General features: G+C 37.0%; 1 protein-coding gene across 11 annotated transcripts in view; it reads right to left on the minus strand.

The window, feature by feature from the left end:
• The window catches only part of LOC105427296 (chromatin assembly factor 1, p105 subunit), a 798730-nt gene that overhangs the window by 562834 nt on the left and 213015 nt on the right, over positions 1–22881 (minus strand). The window lies entirely within an intron of this gene.

The raw sequence follows: 22881 nt of genomic DNA on the forward strand, positions 1-22881 counted from the left end.
TGAATTTGGTTAATAAAGGAAAGACCAGGGAAAGTTACCTTATAAAAGTAACTAGTTACAGTTATAGTTCTTTTCTTTAAAAAAATAATTAGTTACTGTTACAAGTTACCGATTAAAAAATAACATGTTTTAAAAAAATAACATGTTACAATTACTCAAAAAGTAACGAGTCGTTACTTTTTAGTTACTTCTCTGTTTACTTCTTGTAATGTTTTGTCCATTGCTATTTTAAATATAAAAATTTTCTATTTTTAATATATTTCTTGTAATATATTTCTAAAGATTGATTGCAATGACATTAAGCGAGACTTAAAACTTTAAATTTATTATAATAGTCGAATTTAATTCTTATTTTACATCTAACCAATCATATTAAGACTAAATTCGGAAACGTCATCCGAGTGCTCCTATGCATCATTTTATTCTTATTTAACATTCGGAATGAAACCCAAAGATAAAATAATACTGACGATGAGGTACTCATGTTTTCGAACATAAACTAAAAGTGTGAGAAGCAGGCTGTCAATGCTGTGTTCAACTCAAATAGATTTGCAACTGTGTAAGATTCTTAAATGTGATTAGTTTATACATTTAAATCCATGAGAAACTAAGGAAGAAACTAACAAAAATTTATCATATCAAAGATTTTTACAACAATTGCAAAATTACTTTCTCTGCTGAACGTAGCCATTGTGCCATTTTATCATTAAATATAAAACAAGAATAGAATGACACAATAACACTAAATGACAAATAAATTTGAAATATATAAAATAATGATGAAAATAACTATTAAATTAGTTATTAGTTACTGAACAAAATTAAGTTAATTAAATTAAATTAAGTTAAGTAATTAAGTTAACTTACAGTTATAAATGAAAAAAAGGAATGAAATTAAGTTATAGTTATTGAAAAAATTAACTCTAACTGTAACTTCGTTAGTAACTTCAAGTAACGAATTACTTCCCAACCCTGGAAAAGACAATTATGATATTTGCTTTAAATTATAAAAGATAGACAAACTCCCATAGGAGAGAGTGTTTACATCAGTCTACATATGTGCTAAGTATTAAAGAGGTAACGCTAACATTTTTGACAAACTGAGTCTTTTACATTTCTCGAAAGATTGATATCACAGAAATATCCTAAAAGATTTTAATAAAATTTGAAATATTTTTCAAGTTGTGTAAATTATAATCTGACGCTTCTAAAACAACTTAATTTAAATCCTGCCTTATTTTATGTATTTATGCTACAAAAATTTCTCATGTAGTCTATCGTGTTTGTTTCACAGACAATAGGTTCCTACTACAAGGAAACAGACCGAAGTGTCCTTCTTCGATTTCAATGAGCTTGTAATATGTTGTTCTTTAGATCAAAATAAGGGACACGTATTTTTTATACGTGTTTTCACTTTTAAAAGATGAAACACATAATTATATTGTTACATTTTTATTCTCTTCTTGTTCTTCTATATAAGCTTAAAGCCTGTTCTACCTCCTCGAACATTCTTATTGTTACATTATAATTAATCTTATAACTCCGCTTCTCGGCCTTGGGTGGACTGAGCTCAGAGGTTGAGTGCCGGTCCCAAGCCCAGATAAAGGAGGAGGGTTGGGCAATGAGCCAACAACCCATTACCATAAAAAGAACCCAAAGCTATGTCTTGGATAAGGATGGAGAATCGGACATGGATCAAGCAACGGAAACGGACTTTGAATCTAGGCACATGGAATGTACAAGGTACTAATAAGAAAATAAACGAAGTGCTAACGGAATTGAAAGAACTAAATATTGATCTGGCTGCTATAAACAAAACCAAAAGAAAAAGATAAGGAAAAAACTTAGGAACATACGACCACTTATATAGTGGGGTGTCAAAAACAACGAGAGCCGGTAAAAGCATATCGGTTTTGATATATAGAAGGTGGAGAAAATATATAAAAAGCCTGTTGAGATAATTATTAAGATCAATATGTGTATTTTCGAATATAAAATAACGATTATAGGATTACATGCTATTAGCGACAATGAACCGGTTAGTGTAAAGGATGCAGTTTTCCAACAAATAAATGAGATCTTAAGAGCGGAAATATCAAGGAAGCTCATTTTACTCGGGAATTTCAATAGTAAAACAGAGAAAAAGGAGAGTGATAAAGTTGTAAATAGATATGGAGAAGACATGGTTAATAACAACGGAAAAAGATTAATAATAGTGAACAAAATAACATGAAAATTCTGAATGCTTTCAAATTGCGAAATACACAAATATACGTGGAGACAAGAAACTGGAGGATTGAAATCAATTATTGACTATGTAATCTCAAAATAAGGAACCAATATAAAGTTCCAGGACGTAAGAGTTTGCAGAAGAGCGACCTGTGGGAGTGACCACTACCTCCTTAGCAAAAATATTACTTATTCCTCGGAAGAAAAAGGAAAGATGAAAAAGGAAGAACAAGAAGAAAAACTAGAACAAAAGAATACAACCTACGAAGTTTAGAAGATGAGAGTACAAAGAGGCTGTACAAGTCCAGGCTAGACCAAAGGCTAAAGGATACAAATTTTGATAATACAGAGGAAACACTATAATCATATAAAGGAATGTATACATAGCGCAGTTCTCGAAATCCTAAGAAAGTATGACGACAACATAAATCGACGGAAACCATATTGGTGGGACGAAAACATAGAACGGGAGATAGAGGACAAAAGAAGAAAGTATCAGCGATATCTCGCTTCCAACAGTACAAAACATAAATTAAATATTATAAACATAAATTAGAATTATAAGATACAAAGAGATCCAAGCAAAAGTACGCAGAAAGATCAACCAGAAGAAAAATGGGAAGAAGAAGCATGCGAAAGGAACCGTAGGAGGATTAATACATATTTGGGAGGATGACGAAGCACAGAAAGTTGGTGAATGTTGAAAAACATGAGAACAAAAAAGAAAAAAAGATTATAACACCAATAATACCAGACAAATGGGAACAATATTTGCAACAATTGCTAATGGAAGAGAGGAGAGTATGGTGGCGAGGTGATGGGTCGCCAGTTTATTGTCGCGAATTTATGGTGTGGTGTGACACTTGGTGGCGTGGATGGCGATTGCGTGTGTGTGTCGCGTCTCGAGCGTGAGTGTGGCCTGCTGCACTGCGTCGCTCCCAATCGGCTATGAAAGCTGGTTCTCGGTCCGTGGGGAGTATCCGTCCTCGACCAGCGATGTGGCGGACCAACGGTGTGTCAACACCAAGCAATGCGGAAGAGTAGCAGCCAAGTATCGCTATGCATTGGATAATAGGAGCGCAAGCTGAAGGATATGTGAAGGTTGCATGCACGCTAACAATCAAGGAATGCTAAGTTAAATAAAAGCCATTATATTCGTAAAAAATGCAAGGAAACAAAAATGTTACATAGGCGGGACTTTGTCTGGCTCCCACGGGAAAAGCGTGTAGGCGAGTCGGTCGCGTCTGTCTCTGCGCGTGCACGCGTAAGCTCCTGCAGCCGCTCTCTACGTCTCTCACGAGCCCCGGCTCCTCCTCGGCGCGGCCGGGGGTGAGCGTTGGAGGCTTGATTTGTGCCGGTGGCAATCCCGTGGTCTGCGTGGCGGCTTCGGTAAAAAACCGGCGAGTGTCACGGCGCGGCGGCCGATGCTGCACGTGGCCGAGCTCGATGGCGCAGAGTTGCTACGGCCTATCCGGTTGCGTGCCGAATTCCAAGGAACGGCCAGGAGTCGGTGGTCGCTCTGGTGCAGTAGCGCTTGAGAAAGTCGAGGGACTCGACGCGTCTTCTGCGGGCGGAGTCGGCGGCCGAGGCAGGCTGTCCTCGGAGGAGGAAGCCGAGCAGGTCTAGGAGCCTTGTTGCCTGCAGCGACCGGTTGAGCGCCTGGCTCGTCGTTCGGTGACTCGCCCCTCTTGGTCGGTGCACGGTGAGGGAGATGTGTGTCCCGGTAGCGGCGTGGGTAGCCGCGCAGTCAACGGCGACGAGCGTTGTGGTGTTGGCGCCTCCTGGATGGTGGGCAGCGTCGATCGCGCCGGGGATGACGACTCGTCATGAGCGACCCCTGGAGATGAGGTACGCCGGCGGAGGTCCGCCTGTTGCGCCGCGGCTCCCCGAGCTGATGGAGATCGGCGTGCTGCGACTGCGGCCTAAAGCAGGTCGTCCGGACACGGGCGGATTAAGCGGCGTCGCTGGCCGCGAGAGACCTTCCTGGACGTGATGTGGCTGTGGTGTTCACAGCTGACAGGAACACGTCCGTAGGAGAGAGGGATATGGCGGCGTTCACGACCGTCAGAGACAAGGCTGGGAGGATGGCGGCGTTCACGGCCGTCAGAGGTAGAGCCGGAAGGACCTGGCGGCGTTCACGGCCGTCAGAGATATGGCCGGTTTGGCGGCGTTCACGGCCGTCAGAGATATGGCCGGTTTGGCGGCGTTCACGGCCGTCAGACGTAAGCCCGGAAGAGTATCCGCGGCGTTAACTGCCGCGGGGAGTACGACCGAATGTAGGTCGGTAATTGCCAGCAGGAAAAACTGCCGTATGGTGAGCAATGAGGTCAGGACTGGCCTCCAGAACTCGGAGGGCGTCGCAGTGCAGCTCTTACCAATACCTGGTTCGAGGCGACTGAGGCGAAGAGCGACGCCGAGTGCCGCTCTTATATAGCTTCGTTGTAGCGTTTCAGACACGAGAAAGTGATTTGTCGATTCGCCATCTAGTGGCGGGCGCGCGAACCACCATCCTGCGCAGGATTGCGCGCGACGGTGCGTCGATGGTGCGTTCGCGAGGCAGTGACCGCCACAAGAGAATTGGAAAATAACCAGCCATATACGAGGGTAGTCTGAAAAGTTTTGAGCCTTAACATGAAGATGACGTTATTTTTCAACATAATCTCCTTTTAAGTTGATATACTTTTCCCATCGATACTCTAGTCTCTTTAACCCCTCCAAATAGTAGTTGGCGTTTTGCTCCGCAAAATAAGCATTTACGTATGCGATGACCTCCTCGTTCGATGAAAATTAAGCTTTAAGCTTAGGGAACAGGAAAAAGTCGCTGGGGACCAGATCTGGTGAATACAGTGGGTGGTCAACCAATTCGAAGTGCAGTTCGTGAATTTTGGCCATGACGACCGCCGAAATGTGAGCAGGTGCGTTGTCTTGATGGAACAGCACTTTCTTCTTCTTCAAATGCGGCCGTTTTTTTTGCAATTTCTGTCTTCAGCTTATCAAGTAATGATGCGTAATACGCTCCCGTTATTGTTTTACCTTTTTCAAGATAATCGATACACACAATTCCGTGACTATCCCAAAAAATAATTGCCATTACCTTCTCAGCTGATGGAACCGTCTTCATCTTTTTCGAAGCAGGTTCACTCTTTGCAGTCCACTGTTCTTTTGTCTCTGGAGTGTAATGGTGGATCCAAGTTTCATCTACAGTTATGAATCGACGCAAAAAATCTGACTCGTTTCGCTTGAACCGCTCCAACAGCACCTTGGAAATGTTCATTCGAATTCGTTTTTGGTCCAAAGTGAGCAAGCGCAGCACCCAACGCGCGGATAGCTTGCGCATATCCAATTCTTCAGTCAATATATGACAAACGCGTTCTTTCGATATGCTCATAGCCTCTGCTATCTCTCTAACCTTGATTCGACGGTCGTCCAGTACCATTTGGTGGAACATTTTCTGTTATCAGCGGTGGTCGTAATTTTTGGCCGTCCCGAACGCTCATCATCAGCCAAGCTAGTACTACCATGTTTAAATTCAGCTGTCCATCTTTTTACGGTGGCAAATGATGGAGCAGAGTCCCCGTAAACAGCGTCCAATTCGATTTTAATTTGCGCAGGCGTATTGCCTTTCAAATGTAAGAATTTAATTACGGCACGATATTAAATTTTTTCCATTTTTACAAAAACACTGACATCGACTGTCAAATAACAACTGAGCGTCCAAAATGGCTGAAATTTTCACAAAAGTCTTTCAAAGCATATACTATTGTAGTACTAGAATGGTTTTGACGAGTAACGTCATCTTTATGTTAGGGCTCAAAACTTTTCAGACCTTTTCTACCCTCGTATAACATAAGAACAACAGGATGATCCATAAGATTAAAGGAAGTGGAAAAACATTGCACTTTAAAAAATAGCAAAAAATAACGTCGGAACCCGGAGACATCTACAGCGAACTGATAAAATATGAGAGTAGAAAACTGCATGAACACTTACAGATAAACACCTACAGATAAACACTTACAATTAATATAATGTTAAAACGGTCTCATTTCTCTGCGCGGATAGATGGTCAATCGATTAGCCAGATGAGATAAGTGACAACGACAGAGACAACGAAAGGTATTTACAAATTTTATTTTAATAATTTAAATAACAGTTTGTATAATAGTAACAAAGTATTTAGCCATGTTTTTTTGCGAAGTGTATGACCAACGGATTGGACAAGATAATAATATCATTTTTTGCTTTTGAGTTCGCTTGGGTAGTTTAAATCGAATTGTCGGAGGCATGTAGTTTCGGAGGTGCGGGGCGTGCGGTGTGCGAGCGCGATGTTTACGTATTCTCGCGAACCGTCGCGATCAATTGTTTTCCACGAAGACGCGAAGCGTGCGATATGTGTGCGTGGTATCGAGAGACGGTCGTGGCTCGTTACCAATGCTTTACGAGCGCGAGATCGGCCGTGTTTCTTTACGCGAGCCGAGTTGCTAACTATTAACATTATCGGATCTCAGTAACGACTGAACCGATCAATTTTTTTAAATAAACGCAATTGATACTTTAGGTTTGAATTATATAATAAAAGCGTTTTTAGTTTTTCCTTTCCGTATCGCATGAATGGAAATATTACGATCCAAAGTCCGATACCTAGAAATTTACTTTTAAGAAATGTCGTTATTATTGTCGTCGCCCTATGTACGTATGGACTACAGTTGCAATTTTCACCACTACGCGGCGGCGGCGATAAAGCCTTCAGCGCGAAATATGAATATTATATAATTTCACGATCATCCGCAGTCTCTTTATATATTTTCTCTCTTTCCGCAATCTCTCCATATATCTCCGCATCCGCTCCGCAATTTTTCCGCATACTTTCGCAATCATTCCGCAACCCTCCCATACTTTTTCCGCATATCTCCGCAATCTTTCTGTATATCTCTGAAAACATTCCGCAACTTTCTCACAATTTCCGTATATCTCTGCAATCATTCCGCAACTCTTCCGCAAGCTTTCCGAATATCTTTGCTATCATATCTAGCTATTCCGCAACTCTATATGTGATATGCGCAAGCTATCCGCGCGTTGGATGCCGCGCTTGCTTACTTTGGACCAAAAACGAATTCGAATGAACATTTCTAAGGCCCTGTTGGAGCGGTTCAAGCGAAACGAGACAGATTTTTTGCGTCGATTCATAACTGTAGATGAAACTTGGATCCATCACTACACAGAGATAAAAGAACAGTCAAAACAGTGGACTGCAAAGGGTGAACCTGCTCCGAAAAAGATGAAGACGGTTCCATCAGCTAGAAAGGTAATGGCGACTGTTTTTTGGGATAGTCATGGAATTGTGTGTATCGACTATCTTGAAAAAGGTAAAACAATAACAGGAGCGTATTACGCATCATTACTTGATAAGCTGAAGGCAGAAATTGCAAAAAAACGACCGCATTTGAAGAAGAAGAAAGTGCTGTTCCGTCAAGACAACGCACCTGCTCACATTTCGGCGGTCGCCATGGCCAAAATTCACGAACTGCACTTCGAATTAGTTGACCATCCACCGTATTCACCAGATCTGGCCCCCAGCGACTTTTTTCTGTTTTCTAAGCTTAAAGTTTCACTTGGAGGACAGAGATTTTCATCGAACGAGATGATCATCGCATACGTAAACGCCTATTTTGCGGAGCAAGACGCCAACTACTATTTGGAGGTATTAAAGAGATATATATATAATAAGATATATATATATATATACACACACACATATACGAGGGTAGTCTGAAAAGTTTTGACCCTAACATAGAAACAAGTATTTTTTCGGTAAATTAAATATAGTTTTTCAACATAATCTCCTTTTCGAGTCGATACACTTTTCCCATCGATACTCTAACCTCTTATATATATATATATGCATACATATATATAGAAATAATGTAATATATAATATCTATATATATATATATATATACATATATATATTATATATATATATATATATATATATATATACATATATATATTATATATATGTAACGTCCAATTATATATATTAAGTGTACAAAAAAGTTCTGAGCTTTAGATTTCATACAACCGAAATAACAATTTAAATTTTATATATCTTCCCGCCGTTTTGCGGTTTTAAAGTGTTGACATTTGGCCTTCTAAAATGCCATACGGTTTGGCGTTTAATGCACATAACCTCAAAAATCAATAGTGTTCACGATGGCAATAACAAAAGAGCATATTCGATTTTCCATCCACTTCGCGTTTCATCTGAAGAAAAATGCTGCTGAAGCCACTGCAATGATTTGTGCTGCATATGGAGAGAATGCCGTAAGTCATACTACATGTAAAAGATGGTATCAAAAATTTCGCTAAGGAGATTTCAGTCTTGAAGATGAACCGCGTGCTGGACGCCCTCAAAAGATTGAAAACGGACGAATTGCAAGCACTGCTGGATATAAACTCTGCGCAAACTAAAAAGGAGCTTGCAGAACAGCTTGGCGTTACGCAGCAAACCATTTCCGTACGTTTACATACGATACGGGAAAGGTTCAGAAGGAAGGCAGATGGGTTCCGCATGAATTGTCCGAAGACAACAAAAATCGTCGGCGTGACACTGCACTCACTTTGCTTTCAAAGTTTCGGAAAAAAGATTTTCTGCACAAAATCATTATAGGCGATGAAAAGTGGATTCTTTATGATAACCTTAAACGTAGAAAATCATGGGTTGACCCTGGTCAACCTTCAATATCGACGCCAAAGCCCAATATCCACGCCAAGAAGGTTTTGCTCTGTATCTGGTGGGATTCGAAAGGTGTGTTGTATTACGAGTTGTTACAACCGGGTGAAACAATCACGGCAGACCGCTACCAACAACAATTGACCAATTTGAGCGATGCATTAGAAGAAAAGAGGCCATTTACTGGCCAAGGACGTCGTAAAGTAATCTTGTTTCATGACAATGCTCGACCACATGTTGCGAAAGTGACTCAGGACCATATCTTTGCGTTAGGCTGGGAACTTCTCCCGCACGCGGGGTATAGCCCAGACATGGCGCCTTCCGATTACTACCTATTCCGATCGCTGCAGCATCATTTGGCTGATACACATTTCGTGAGATTTGAAGAGATACAAAAATGCATTGATGACTTTATCGCTTCGAAGCCGGTGAGCTTCTATCGTCAAGGAATTCGCAAGCTACCCGAAAGATGGCAAAAGTCGTTGATGCAAACGGGGAATCTTTCGCTGATTAATATTTTTTTGTTTGTTTTTGAATAAAGATTAAATTTTACAAAAAAAATCTCAGAACTTTTTTGTACATCTAATAAATTGTTTATATTTTTAAAGATATACCCGTACTATGATAAAAATTCACAAATATACAGCGCCATAATAATTTTGCAAATAAAATGTTATTAAAAATTTTTTACTCTAATTAAATTTATCAGTTTATATTTCATGTATGAAAGATAGAAAAAAGGAAGTAGGAGTACATAGCATCTCCTAATGGAGTGTAGATGTGGATTGAATGCAGGCTTTTCGCAAGTTGCTTTTGACAAGTCTAATACATTGCCACTCTATCAATGTAGAATTCCGTTGATGATTGGTTTGATTCTGATATTTCTGATGTATGCACAATTGAAATAATTAAGAAAACGTTTGTTACAGATATTTGCGAAAAAGCTCTATTTTATTACATTATTACATACAATTTATTACATAATTCATTCTCTTGTTTACTATCGCACATCAAATTTATTACTCTCGCGCCGAAGCGCCGTGAGTAGAAAATAGGAATATCAGTGTACTCTCTCGCGCTCACGACACGTATGAGAAGGAAATAGAAATATTATCATACTCTTTTGCGCTCCATGCACCATACGGAGCGTCTCCGACGTACTTGGTTAATGCTCATTATTGTTGATAAATACATTATGAATTAAAAAAAATAAGCAGATATGAAATCGATGTATGAAGAAATTCGAAAATTGTTATATATAATCATATGCTTTACTTGCTATAATAATCTGTTATATAATTTTATAATAAGATTATAATAACTGAATATATAACTGAATATATATAGATAATAACTGAAGAATATAATAATAAAATGAGTAAGAATAAATACGAAATTATTTTCTTATTACAATCTTATTGTATATATTCCGATTTTTAGAAATGGGAAATTTACTATATTTCGAATAATTAATTACAAAGTCAATAAGTTACGCATATTTTTGCTTATATCAAATAAAAAGGAGAGAGAAAGAAGAAATAATATAATTTGATTATTTCATTTATCGTTCAATAATGTCTTGTCGAATTTGTAATTAATTACTTAAAACTGTGAATTTCTTAGAGATTTTCGGAACATATTATACATTTATTTTGAGAAAATAATTTCATACATATTCTTATTTATTACACAATTATAATTTTTATACATAAAATTATATACGATTATATATAACGATTTTCGTTTCTCTTTATGCATTGTTAATGTCTGTTTATTCTTTTCAATTTCATTCGCTATACTATGTTAGCAACAGTGAACAATAATCAAAAGACGATGGACCTTTGCACGACGCACATTGCGCGAAAGAGTACGATAATATTTCTATTTCCTTCTCATACGCGTCGCGAGCGCGAGAAAGTACAACGATATTCCTATTCTCTACTCACGTCGCTTCGATGCGAGAGAGTAGGATGATATTTCTATTCTCTTCGGCCAATGTTGTCGAGCGCCGAGCGCACGAGAACCCGCCGCGGTATGGTCAAAATAATCACAATCGAGACAGAGCGTGACATGAAGTTACGTACTCTGAAGAAAGCGCTCTTTTCATAACCATTTTATCCACAATTATATTTTTATAATTAGTGCAATAATGAAAAGTGTGTCGTCAATGTCAGAAGCGTCTATTTGGATGATATTGATAAAAATTATAATCAGAAGCGTCTGTTTGACGTTACTGGCAAAATGAATGCCAAAAACGTCTATTCGGATGATACCGATTATTACAAATGCATTTGTAAACGTATTTGTAAACAATTGGAGAGCACACACACACACACACACACACACACACACACACACACACACACACACACACACACACACACACACACACACACACACACACACACACACACACACACACACACACACACACACACACACACACACACACACACACACACACACACACACACACACACACACACACACACACACACACACACACACACATGTATACTGGAAGAATATGCAATGTTATCGCAAAATTTACTAAAATTTTGTATATATATATATATATATATATATATATATATATATATATATATATTTGTACTAGATATTGTAGATAATTAATCAATAGCAATAGTACAAATAGTTCCATGTCTTTCTATAGACATAGCAAAAAGTCGCTCCACTACGTATGTGCGTATATACATGTTTTCTTTGAAAAAAAAATACATGTAATATCCTTCGTATTCTGATATAAAGATATTGGACATAGCGAACATCGTGAACAATGACTACTGCATTGACAATACATATATACAATATATACATGTATTGTCAATGTTTTCATTTATTTTTGTAGTAAAATGATAAAAATTAATATGATAGTAAACGGAATTAGTCATGTCGATAATATAGACTTTTAAATTTTAATACTTTTTAAATTGTCGATCGTTATCGACATTTCTTTAATTCCATTTAGATGGCATTAGCGGAAGGTCGTCGGAGTTCGTTCTTCGCTTTAGGATCCCCTTAATTCTCAATTTTCCAATTTTACTCCGGGCTAGATGTAACATTAGTAAAGTTAATATTTTATACATATTGCGAATATAATTGTCTCGAATATGCATACAACAACGTACGATTTTTTCAGCTTCTAATCATTTTTCAACGTAATTTTTAATATCAAGTTTGTTATAAATGTCTTCAATTGTTTTAAAATTATGAAATTTTATATAATTGCGTGACCAAAACTTTTCATATTTTCTAATAATATTTTTGGGAATATCGCAATTATTTTTAACAAAATTGAATTTTAACTTCTTTTTCTCCTTTGTTGTACAGTCACTTATGATCATAATTTTTTTTCGTCTATCTAGTTCATGCTGAAAATTTTTTAAATAACGCATTCGTTTTTTAGCACGACTTTTTTCTAAATGCTGTTGGTATAGACAACGTTTTTTAGCGAGATTTTTTTCTGAATTCTGTTAATATCGACAACATATTTTAGCACAATTTTTTTTCTAAATTCTGTTGATACAGATTCGAAAGAATATACATGTATATATGTATATTGTGATATATATATATATATATATATATATATATATATATCACAATATTCATGTATACATATATGTGATATATGTATTGTAACGGTGCGTTCCTGCGCGCTCGGTTTTTTATTCCTCGGCACGGACGCGGGAACGTGCGCTCGGTTATCGCTCGTCGGATGCCGGGTTCAGGAGATGCGTTGTGGCCGCCGGGCTTTAATTAATTTACAATAATTTGTGACGTCTCTCGCGGCGCGGTCGTTCGTTCGTGGTACCGCCGGTCGCTTTGCGATGCTCATAACGCGATTTGATTGCGGATATGACGGATGCCGGGAGTCGTATCGGTAACGCGTTGCCATGCAACCAGGTCCGTGCGTGTGCGTTGCTAGGCAACCGTCGACGCTGGCTGTGACACTTGGAGTGGATGTCGCGGGAAAGTCCGAGAACGCTCCGACTTTCGAGGTGAGATGGAGCGACAATACTGAGAACGCTCGGTATTGTCGTGAAGAGAAAAATCCGAGAACACTCCGATTTTTCCCGAGAAGAGCGGAACAAGAATATCGAGAACACTCGATATTCTTGTGGAGCGAAAAATCTAAGAACACTCCGATTTTTCGAGAAGGAATAGAACAAGAATACGGAGAACGCTCGGTATTCTTTGAGAGAATCTTCTCTCGCTGTTCTGATCGGAACGGTTGTTGGTAACGGACAGATCGGAGGAGTGGATAGGACTGTGTCTTTTTCCCAAAATTCGTCGGGTATTTATACCCGTCTCTGCGCCACGTGTCACCGTTTAGTTAGTTAGCGTTTGTTAAGTAAAATAGCTGATCACGTCGTCGATGCGTGACAGCTCGCCGGCGCGCGTGTGTCGGTCGGTCGCGATCGGGAGTGTTCGGGCGGCCCCGGATGGTGCGGGCCGCATTAGCGCGCGCTAGCAACGGAGCATCTTTCGGATGCTCCGTTACAGTATATATATCACAATATATATGTGTATCATTGTATTGTTGACGTATTATTCTAAATACATTATTTGTGACAAATATCATCATATGCCTCTGTAGTCGAAATGATAAGATGTCTGTCCGGTAAGCAGGAGATCCAGGTTCGATCCTGGTTGAGGTGGTATTTTTTCGCAAAATAATTATGAGTTTTCACGACTGGTTCGTGATCGGGCTCCGCTGTGACGCACACCTTCCTTCTTATTTATTAGACAACGTTTTTTAGTACAATTTTCTTCTAGATTCTGTTGATAATATTTTATAACACAATTATTATCTATATCTTGTTTATATTGATGACGTTTTTCAGTAGCATTATTTTCTAAGTTTTCTAGATATCGATTTTGAGAACATTTATTTTTGTTCAGTTTGAATATTATTAGTTTGCGTTAATTATTTATTAGTATTTTTTTAGAAACATTCTGCGATAATTGTATTTCTTTTATAATGTTTTGAAGCATTAACTATTTTACTTAATCATTTTACATCATCGAAAAACCGTAAGGCGTACTTCCTTTCATCCTTTAATAAGTTTACTTACGAATATTTTGTCGGTTATTTTAATCCAAGATTACACACTGATGAAGATCACAGTAAGAACGAAACGTTGTTTGTTTTTTGTTTATGTTTATCGCGATCTTATTTGTAAATTGATATTAAAAGAATAAATTAATAATTGTTATCCAGCTTGGCTCGTATAATCCTTTATTGTATTGTTAGATATTTAATTTTTGTTTAGTAATATAATTACCGCGATATTTTCTTAATCGATTCGATTTTTGTTATTCCGTCTCATGTTGACGTATCGTTCGTATACAAATTGCTTCAGTTTCTCTCGTTTGTTTTACTGTTAATAAAAATACTTTTTGAACAACACTATATTGCAGGAAAATGTTCAATTACATTTGTTTCAAGAATTTATATTAAATACGAGCGCATTAACTTATGTTCATATTTCACTTTGTCAGATTTAATGTTAAATAACAAGAAGTCGTAAAAGCTATAGCGAAAACATCACAATCACTACAGTTTGATTGACGCTGCACAGTAGAAAATTTGATAGGACGTTTCTGAAAATCGTATGTTGGAAATAATCTTTTTAAAAATTGTTCGTAATGTTTATACAAAGTTTTATTATTTAAGAAATCATATATAAATATATTTTTTCTATCGTAATAGCTACATACCCAATGTCCATTAAATATATCAAATGAACTGTATAATATTTGTACATGCTTTTTATCTACATTTATAAGTTGTATTGTATCAGATAACTGTATTCGTCATGTTTCAAAAGGTGCATATTGTGAACAATTTCGTAAAAGATTTTGAAAATGTTCCATATGTGAGTCCGTAAGCCATTCGCCTCGTTCAATAATATTCAATAATATTCTATTGGCAGATGTTAAAATATCTTTTATCTTTATAGACATTTTATTATAATAAAAATGGACATTTTATTAAAAAAATACGAACGATAAACTTTTTTGATAATAGCGTCTACTTTGCTGTCAGACGCATAGCACCCGTTCTTTACAAGCGCATAGCATCCATTCCTTTGTATTAGCGTACAGTATTTTATGTTAATGCACAACAGCATTTATTGGAAATGCCTAGTATTCGTTCCTTTTAGGCGCACAGCATCCGTTCCTTGCAGGCGCACAGCACCCGTTCCTTATAGGCGCATAGCATCCGTTCCTTGCAGGCGCACAGCATCCGTTCCTTGCAAGCGCACAGCACCTGTTCCTTGCGGGCGCACAATACCCGTTCCTTGCAGGCGCATAGCACTCGTTCTTTGCAGGCGCACAGCACCCGTTCCTTGCAGACGCATAGCACCATATCAATATGTTATATCAATATTATATCAACTTTGTATCAGCGCACACAAAGTATAATTATTAAAGTATAATTAGTATAGTATTGAAAGATATTTATTAAATTCGGAAAAATAAACGGAGACCAACTGGATTTGAACTCGGGGTCCCTCGCTTACTATCAAGATACTTAGTCTGCATGACGCTCTATATTTCTAATAATATGTATTATTATTAATATGTATTATTATCTAAATATATCGCTCTATTTAAAATATATAGCAGAATAGTACAATTATATAGCAGAATAGTACAATTATATATATCATGCAATATTGAAATTGTTTTGGAATTCTAATAGTAATTAGTTAGAAAACATATCAGTGTTTAATACGTTTAATGAAACGTTATTATTATATGAAACATCAAATCCTTTATAGATATAAATAGATATAAGATTTTATAGATATAATTAATAGATATATTATTAGGTCTTATTTTTCGAAAACTATGAAATATAATACTTTATATAACTTGGCGTCAATTATTGATATCAAATCTTTTATATAAATGGTATACATGATATTTTTAAGAAATATATCACTTAGATTGGATATATATTATTTGAATTAAGTTAAGTGATACAATTTCATGATATCATTATTTTTTAAAAAGAATTAGAATTACTGTCATTTGAGTTAGAATAAGAAGGCTTTAATGGGAATATAAAAATACATATCACATGAGTTTTATTTTTTAAAAGCAGTTGTATATTGTATATTGAACTTTCGAGATAACTATAACTATAACTTGGCGCCACTTATTAAATTTTTGATACAAATAATACATATTATTACAGGTGAGTATTATTTGAAAAATATATTATTTGAAAATCAGTAAGATAACGTAATTTTGTAATATAATATTTGGATCTTTGGATACAAAGACATGTACTTAAGTTTTTACATACATAGTATGCATAAACTTGTAATAATCTTTCACATACATACATACGTGCGTACACTTGGCGATTCTTTTTATTTTTAAATATATGATGCGATGTTTGTGTATGCATAAATTAGTTTATGATAGCCAAGATATAAAATTGCGTTATGCATGCAATAATAATATACAGGATATTTCAGAGTTACAAGTCGCATTGATGGTGTAGAAGAGATCAAGGGGAACAAAAAAGTCTCATATTATTTTGATATTTGCTTTAATTTTCGAGTTATAAAATAAAATATCCGAATCAATGAGCGGTGATATCACGTCATAGCACGACCTATTGCGCCTAGTTTATGATCGCGCGGCGCGCGATGAGAGAGAGGTAACATGTCATCGCCTGAACAACGACACGTCAACTCTCACCGCGTGCCGCGCGCCCACAAGCTAGGCGCAGTAAGTCGTACTTCGGAGTCGTCATTGGTTCGGATATTTTATTTTATAACTCGAAAATTAGAGCGAATATTACAAAATAATATTAGACTTTTTTGTTCCCCTCGATCTTTTCGACACCCCCAATACGTATCTCAACCCTGGAACACCCTGTATATACATATATATATATGTGTGTGTGTGTGTGTGTGTGTGTGTGTGTGTGTGTGTGTGTGTGTGTGTGTGTGTGTGTGTGTGTATGAGGATATTTACATTAGATATCTCCTTCGCACGTGCCAAGGTGACAGTATTCGGATTTGCGATGGCTATAACTCTGGACTAATAATTCTTTGCATATGTTATTAAAAATTCTTCTAAATTTCCTTTTAAAATTAAGCGTATCATTATAATAATCAGAGCAGCAAATCTTTCTCTTGTTTCTTGAAATTCAATTTCATATAATTCAATATCTTATTAATGGAAGAAGAAATCAATATTCTTATATGAAAAAAATTATATTATTCGTCTTTTTGGAAAATAAAGAAAGTGGAGTCCACTGGACGTAACAATGGAAAGATAAGATACTTCTCTTATCATCAGGTTCGGAATATTTTATTGAAAGATTAAGTTAAATTTGAGGTAATAGAGAAAGCAAATGTCATCAAAAAATATTTTCCATTAAATTTGAATGATGATATTACTATTCATAAAAGGCAAGGATTAAGCTTACAAAGTTCTGTTATAAATATCAGTAATTCTGTATTTAATTATGGCCAAGCTATGTTGCCTTGTCACGAGTAACTTCTTTAGAAGGATTACATTTAATTAATTTCGATTCTTCGTAGTTAACAGTGAAGAAGCTATTATTGAATATAATCATCTAAAACAGATATACAAACCAGAAGCAGAAATTATTACCGTTTCAAAATAATGTCATTGCATAAAAATGATATCTTATGGTTATTGCCAAAAATTATTACTTCTGTTCAAGGACCATCATGTTGGAAAATTCAACAAAATTCTACTTCAATTTTACGTGGTTTCCAAAATACAGATAAGATTTTATGCTACGCGATATTATAATGTTTTTTGCACTTAAATACCATCAAACAACAGCTATATAATTGATAAATTAAATGTTTTACGTTAATGCATCGATACGAAAATGGAATGGATAATTTGAATACATACTCAATACGACAATATTTAGGAGAATATTTTTCGAGTAAACTGTACTGTAAAACGAAATGTATTTAATTTTCTTATAGCTATTTGCGAAAAATATAACTGTATTAGAACTGTATTAGAAATCTGATCGAGCATCAAGTAACTAGTATTAAACGGTGCAAAATTTATGGAAATACAAGAAGTATTATTGATAACAATATTATTAGTTCAATTCCTATTAATAACTTGAAGAGAAAGAGTTATAATCTTAATGATTTGTTAAATATAACATTTTATAACAGTGGCGTCAATTACATAATGAATCATGTGAGCACTGTACCGAAAAAGATATAATATTTAGAAATGTGTGACGATATGCCTTCCGCGCACCATTCTAACATAGATGTGACCGGGCTCCGCCCGCTACTGAACACATCGACCATCACGCGCTCCTGTAATACCGAACACACCGATCGTGCGCAACAACACGTACTCATCACGTGCGTGACAAAATACCGCCGACGACCCGCGTTATTTTGCAAACTACATAATAACAAAACTCGATAGGTATATAAACCTGGCCGGTAAAACAACTAAACCGATCCGATTCTCCGAATCGTCTCTATCTCCAACCGATATTCAGAAACCGCGATTAGGCATTCCTGATCTCCGAGCATACTTGACACTAATATCATATTGTGCAAAAGTGAAAAATCAGAGCAGAGTATTCTCAGTCCCCGTCAAGCATACTTGGCTCTCGCTTCTCCGAGATAGAGCATTCTCAGTCTCAACGCTTTCCTCTATCGATACGAGCAAATCGGGACGGAACATTCTCAATCACTATCAAGCATACTTGTCATTCGTTTCTCCTATCTTTCAACTCCGAGACGGAGCATTCTCGGTCTCGTCACTCCTGCCATCACACGAGCACATGGGACGAAGCATTCTCGGTCCCTGACATTCTCACTCCTGACATTTGACAGCGCATCTATCACGCGGCAACAGCGAACAGCGCATCGTGCACTGCTGGCGCTATCGACAAACCACCGTTCAATCAATCACGTGCCTACAAGTTTAAATTAGGTGTCTACGCGATTAGTAGGCCCCGCCGCGAACCAATCACTCGCCCCGACGCACGTGCCTCGCTCTCCGGGTGCATACTTCACGCGCACCGCAAGACGCACAACGAACAAGTCATAACACAACAGCGCGCTGAGCGAATCTATACCGCTGTGTATTCGCATTATCAAATTAAATAAATATATTTATTCAATATCTGAGTCAGCTTTTATTATTTCCGAATCTGGCAACCGACAAGTACGTCCGTGCACTCGAATTCGCATGATACCGTTCGGCGAGGACGGATCTTATAAATGAAATAACATTGACAAAAGAAATAATTATTATTTGTTTAATGCTGTGTTTATTTCAAGATGTTAACTGATGAAAATAACATCTAACTTAAACCTGTTCCAACGACTAAAGTATCAATAGCTGGGCAGTTGTATAAAGTAATGAATGTTGTGCTTCATTATGGTTCGTGTATCGTGTATCAATGATGGTCATTATGTCAGTATATGCAGAGAAGGAAAATCTAATTGGATCGAAGTTAACGATGAGCGAATTGAAAGAAGACAGTGGAGAGTTAAAGATGTTTATGTATTATTGTTACAGAAAATGTCAAAAAAATTGATAAATTTATAACTACACAACATACAAGGGTAGTCTGAAAAGTTTTGAGCTTAACAGAGAAACAAATATTTCTTCGGTCAAATATAGTTTTATTTTTCAACATAATCTCCTTTTAAATCGATACACTTTTCCCATCGATACTCTAACCTCTTTAACTCCTCCAAATAGTAGTTGGCATCTTGCTCCGCAAAATAGGCGTTTACGTATGCGATGACCTCCTCGTTCGATGAAAATCTCTGTCCTCCAAGCGAAACTTTAAGCTTAGGAAACAGGAAAAAGTCGCTGGGGACCAGATCTGGTGAATACGATGAGTGGTCAACCAATTCGAAGTGCAGTTCGTGAATTTTGATCATGGCGACCGTCGAAGTGTGAGCAGGTGCGTTGTCTTGATGGAACAGCACTTTTTCTTCAAATGCGGCCGTTTTTTTGCAATTTCTGCCTTCAGCTTATCAAGTAATGATGTGTAATACACTCCTGTTATTGTTTTACCTGTTTCAAGATAGTCGATACACACAATTCCGTGACTATCCCAAAAAACAGTCGCCATTACCTTTCCAACTGATGGAACCGTCTTCACCTTTTTCGGAGCAGGTTCACCCTTTGCGGTCCACTGTTTTGACTGTTTTTTTGTCTCTGGAGTGTAGTGGTGGATCCAAGTTTCATCTACAGTTGAATCGACGCAAAAAATCTGACTCGTTTCGCTTGAACCGCTCCAACAGGGCCTTGGAAATGTTCATTCGAATTCGTTTTTGGTCCAAAGTGAGCAAGCGCGGCAACAACAACTGAGCGTCCAAAATTGCTGAAATTTTCACAAAAGTCTTTCAAAGCATATACTATTGTAGTACTAGAATGATTTTGACGAGTAATGTCATCTTCATGTTAAGGCTCAAAACTTTTCAGACTCTCCTCGTATATACTTTGAAAGACTTTTGTGAAAATTTCAGCCATTTTGGACGCTCAGTTGTTGTTTGACAGTTTGTGTCAGTCGATGTCAGTGTTTTTGTAAAAATGGAAAAAAATGAATATTGTACCGTGATTAAATTCTTACATTTGAAAGACAATACGCCTACGCAAATTAAAATCGAGTTGGATGCTGTTTACGGGGACTCTGCCCCATCATTTGCCACCGTAAAAAGATGGGCAGCTGAATTTAAACGTGGTCGTACCAGCTTGGCTGATGAAGAATGTTCGGGAAACGGCCAAAAACTGCGACATCGCTAATAACATTGAAAATGTTCACCAAATGATACTGGACGACCGTCGAATCAAGATTAGAGAGATAGCAGAGACTATGGGCATATCGAAAGAATGCGTTTGTCATATATTGACTGAAGTTGGATATGCGCAAACTATCCGCGCGTTGGATGCCGCGCTTGCTCACTTTGGACCAAAAACGAATTCGAATGAACATTTCCAAGGTCCTGTTGGAGCGGTTCGAAACAAGTCAGATTTTTTGCGTCGATTCATAACTGTAGATGAAACTTGGATCCACCACTACACTCCAGAGACAAAAGAACAGTCAAAACAGTGGACTGCAAAGAATGAACCTGCTCCGAAAAAAGTGAAGACGATTCCATCAGCTGGGAAGGTAATGGCGACTGTTTTTTGGGGTAGTCGCGGAATTGTGTGTATTGACTATCTTGAAAAAGTTAAAACAATAACGGGAGCGTATTATGCATCATTACTTGATAAGCTGAAGGCAGAAATTGCAAAAAAACGGCCGCATTTGAAGAAGAAGAAAGTGCTGTTCCATTAAGACAACGCACCTGCTCACATTTCACCAGATCTGACCCCCAGCAACTTTTTCCTGTTTCCTAAGCTTAAAGTTTCGCTTGGAGGACAAAGATTTTCATCGAACAAGGAGGTCATCGCATACGGAAACGCCTATTTTGCGGAGCAAGACGCCAACTACTATTTGGAGGGGTTAAAGAGGTTAGAGTATCGATGGGAAAAGTGTAAAATATTATTCGAATTTTATATATATATATATATATATATATATATATTTATATGTATTATATCTTATATATATATATATATATATATATATATAAAATTCGAATAATATTTCCAATAATATTAAAACAGATTTATTATAGAAATACCTAATGTAGATATAGAAAGAGACAAAAGTGATGTCAAGTTTTCGTTGACTATATCCTCTAATGAACATGTATGCGTAGTTTGTGAGTATATCACATAATCTGAGTGTATGTGATTATTTATTATATCAAAATACTACCATAATTTTGAAAAAAAAGTATTATAAATATCATTTCACTATTATGTTACGAAAGATTATAATATTTTAAGTGTGGTTTATCATATATAAGATAAGAATGCTTGTTTAATGTAAATAGTTTAATTTTCTACAAAAAAGTAATGAAATAAAAATAATTGCGCCATTTTATATATAGCGTCGAAGTGATCGGTCTAATTGTAAACGTCTACGTGATATATTGGATTGTCGGAAAAGTCATAACGATTTTTGTAACAGATGACGGTAGTTCATTTTTGGAAGTACTAGAATCATTTGCATCTATGTTATTGGCATGTCATTTGACAGCTGACAGTTATAACTTCATTCTAAAAAAAAAATTGAGCGATTTGGTTGAGTTTTGGAGATTTCATAACAAGTTGAAGATGGAAGATCAAACTGTGCATTTTCGCCATATATTATTGTTTTATTTCTGTAAAGGGAAGAATGTGCGTCCAGTTTGTGAAAAATTGTATAAAGTTACGGTGACAATGCTCTACAACAATGTCAATGCCAACGATGATTCACGATTCCGTGCTGGTGATATTGACCTCAACGACGCTTCTCGGTCAGGGATGACCGAGGTTGATGACGACAAAATAAAGGCATTGATTGAGTCAAATCCACGTTACACGACACGAGAGATTGCAGAAACATTGAACATCCATCATTCAAGTGTTTACGACCACCTGAAGAAGCTGGGATACGTAAGCAAGCTCGATATTTGAGTTCCTCATGAACTCAAAGAAGTTCATTTGACGGCGCGTATAAACATCTGCGATATGCTCATTAAATGTGAGGAAACTTTTTTTGAAGCGACTGATGATGATGAGAAATGGATTGTTTACAACAATGTGGTGCGCAAGCGGTCCCGACGTGATGATTCACCTCAAATGGCATTCAAAAGCAAACATTCATTAGAGGAAGGTTATGCTCTTAGTATGGTAGGATTTTAAAGGTGTCGTGTTTTTCGAGCTCTTACAAAGGAACGAAACAATCAATTCGAATGTGTACTGTCGACAATTGGACAGTTTAAACGAATCCATCATCCAGA

Source organism: Pogonomyrmex barbatus, unplaced genomic scaffold (assembly GCF_055798465.1).
Source record: "Pogonomyrmex barbatus isolate J1 unplaced genomic scaffold, ASM5579846v1 scaffold22, whole genome shotgun sequence".
NCBI classification, from domain to species: Eukaryota; Metazoa; Arthropoda; class Insecta; order Hymenoptera; family Formicidae; genus Pogonomyrmex; species Pogonomyrmex barbatus.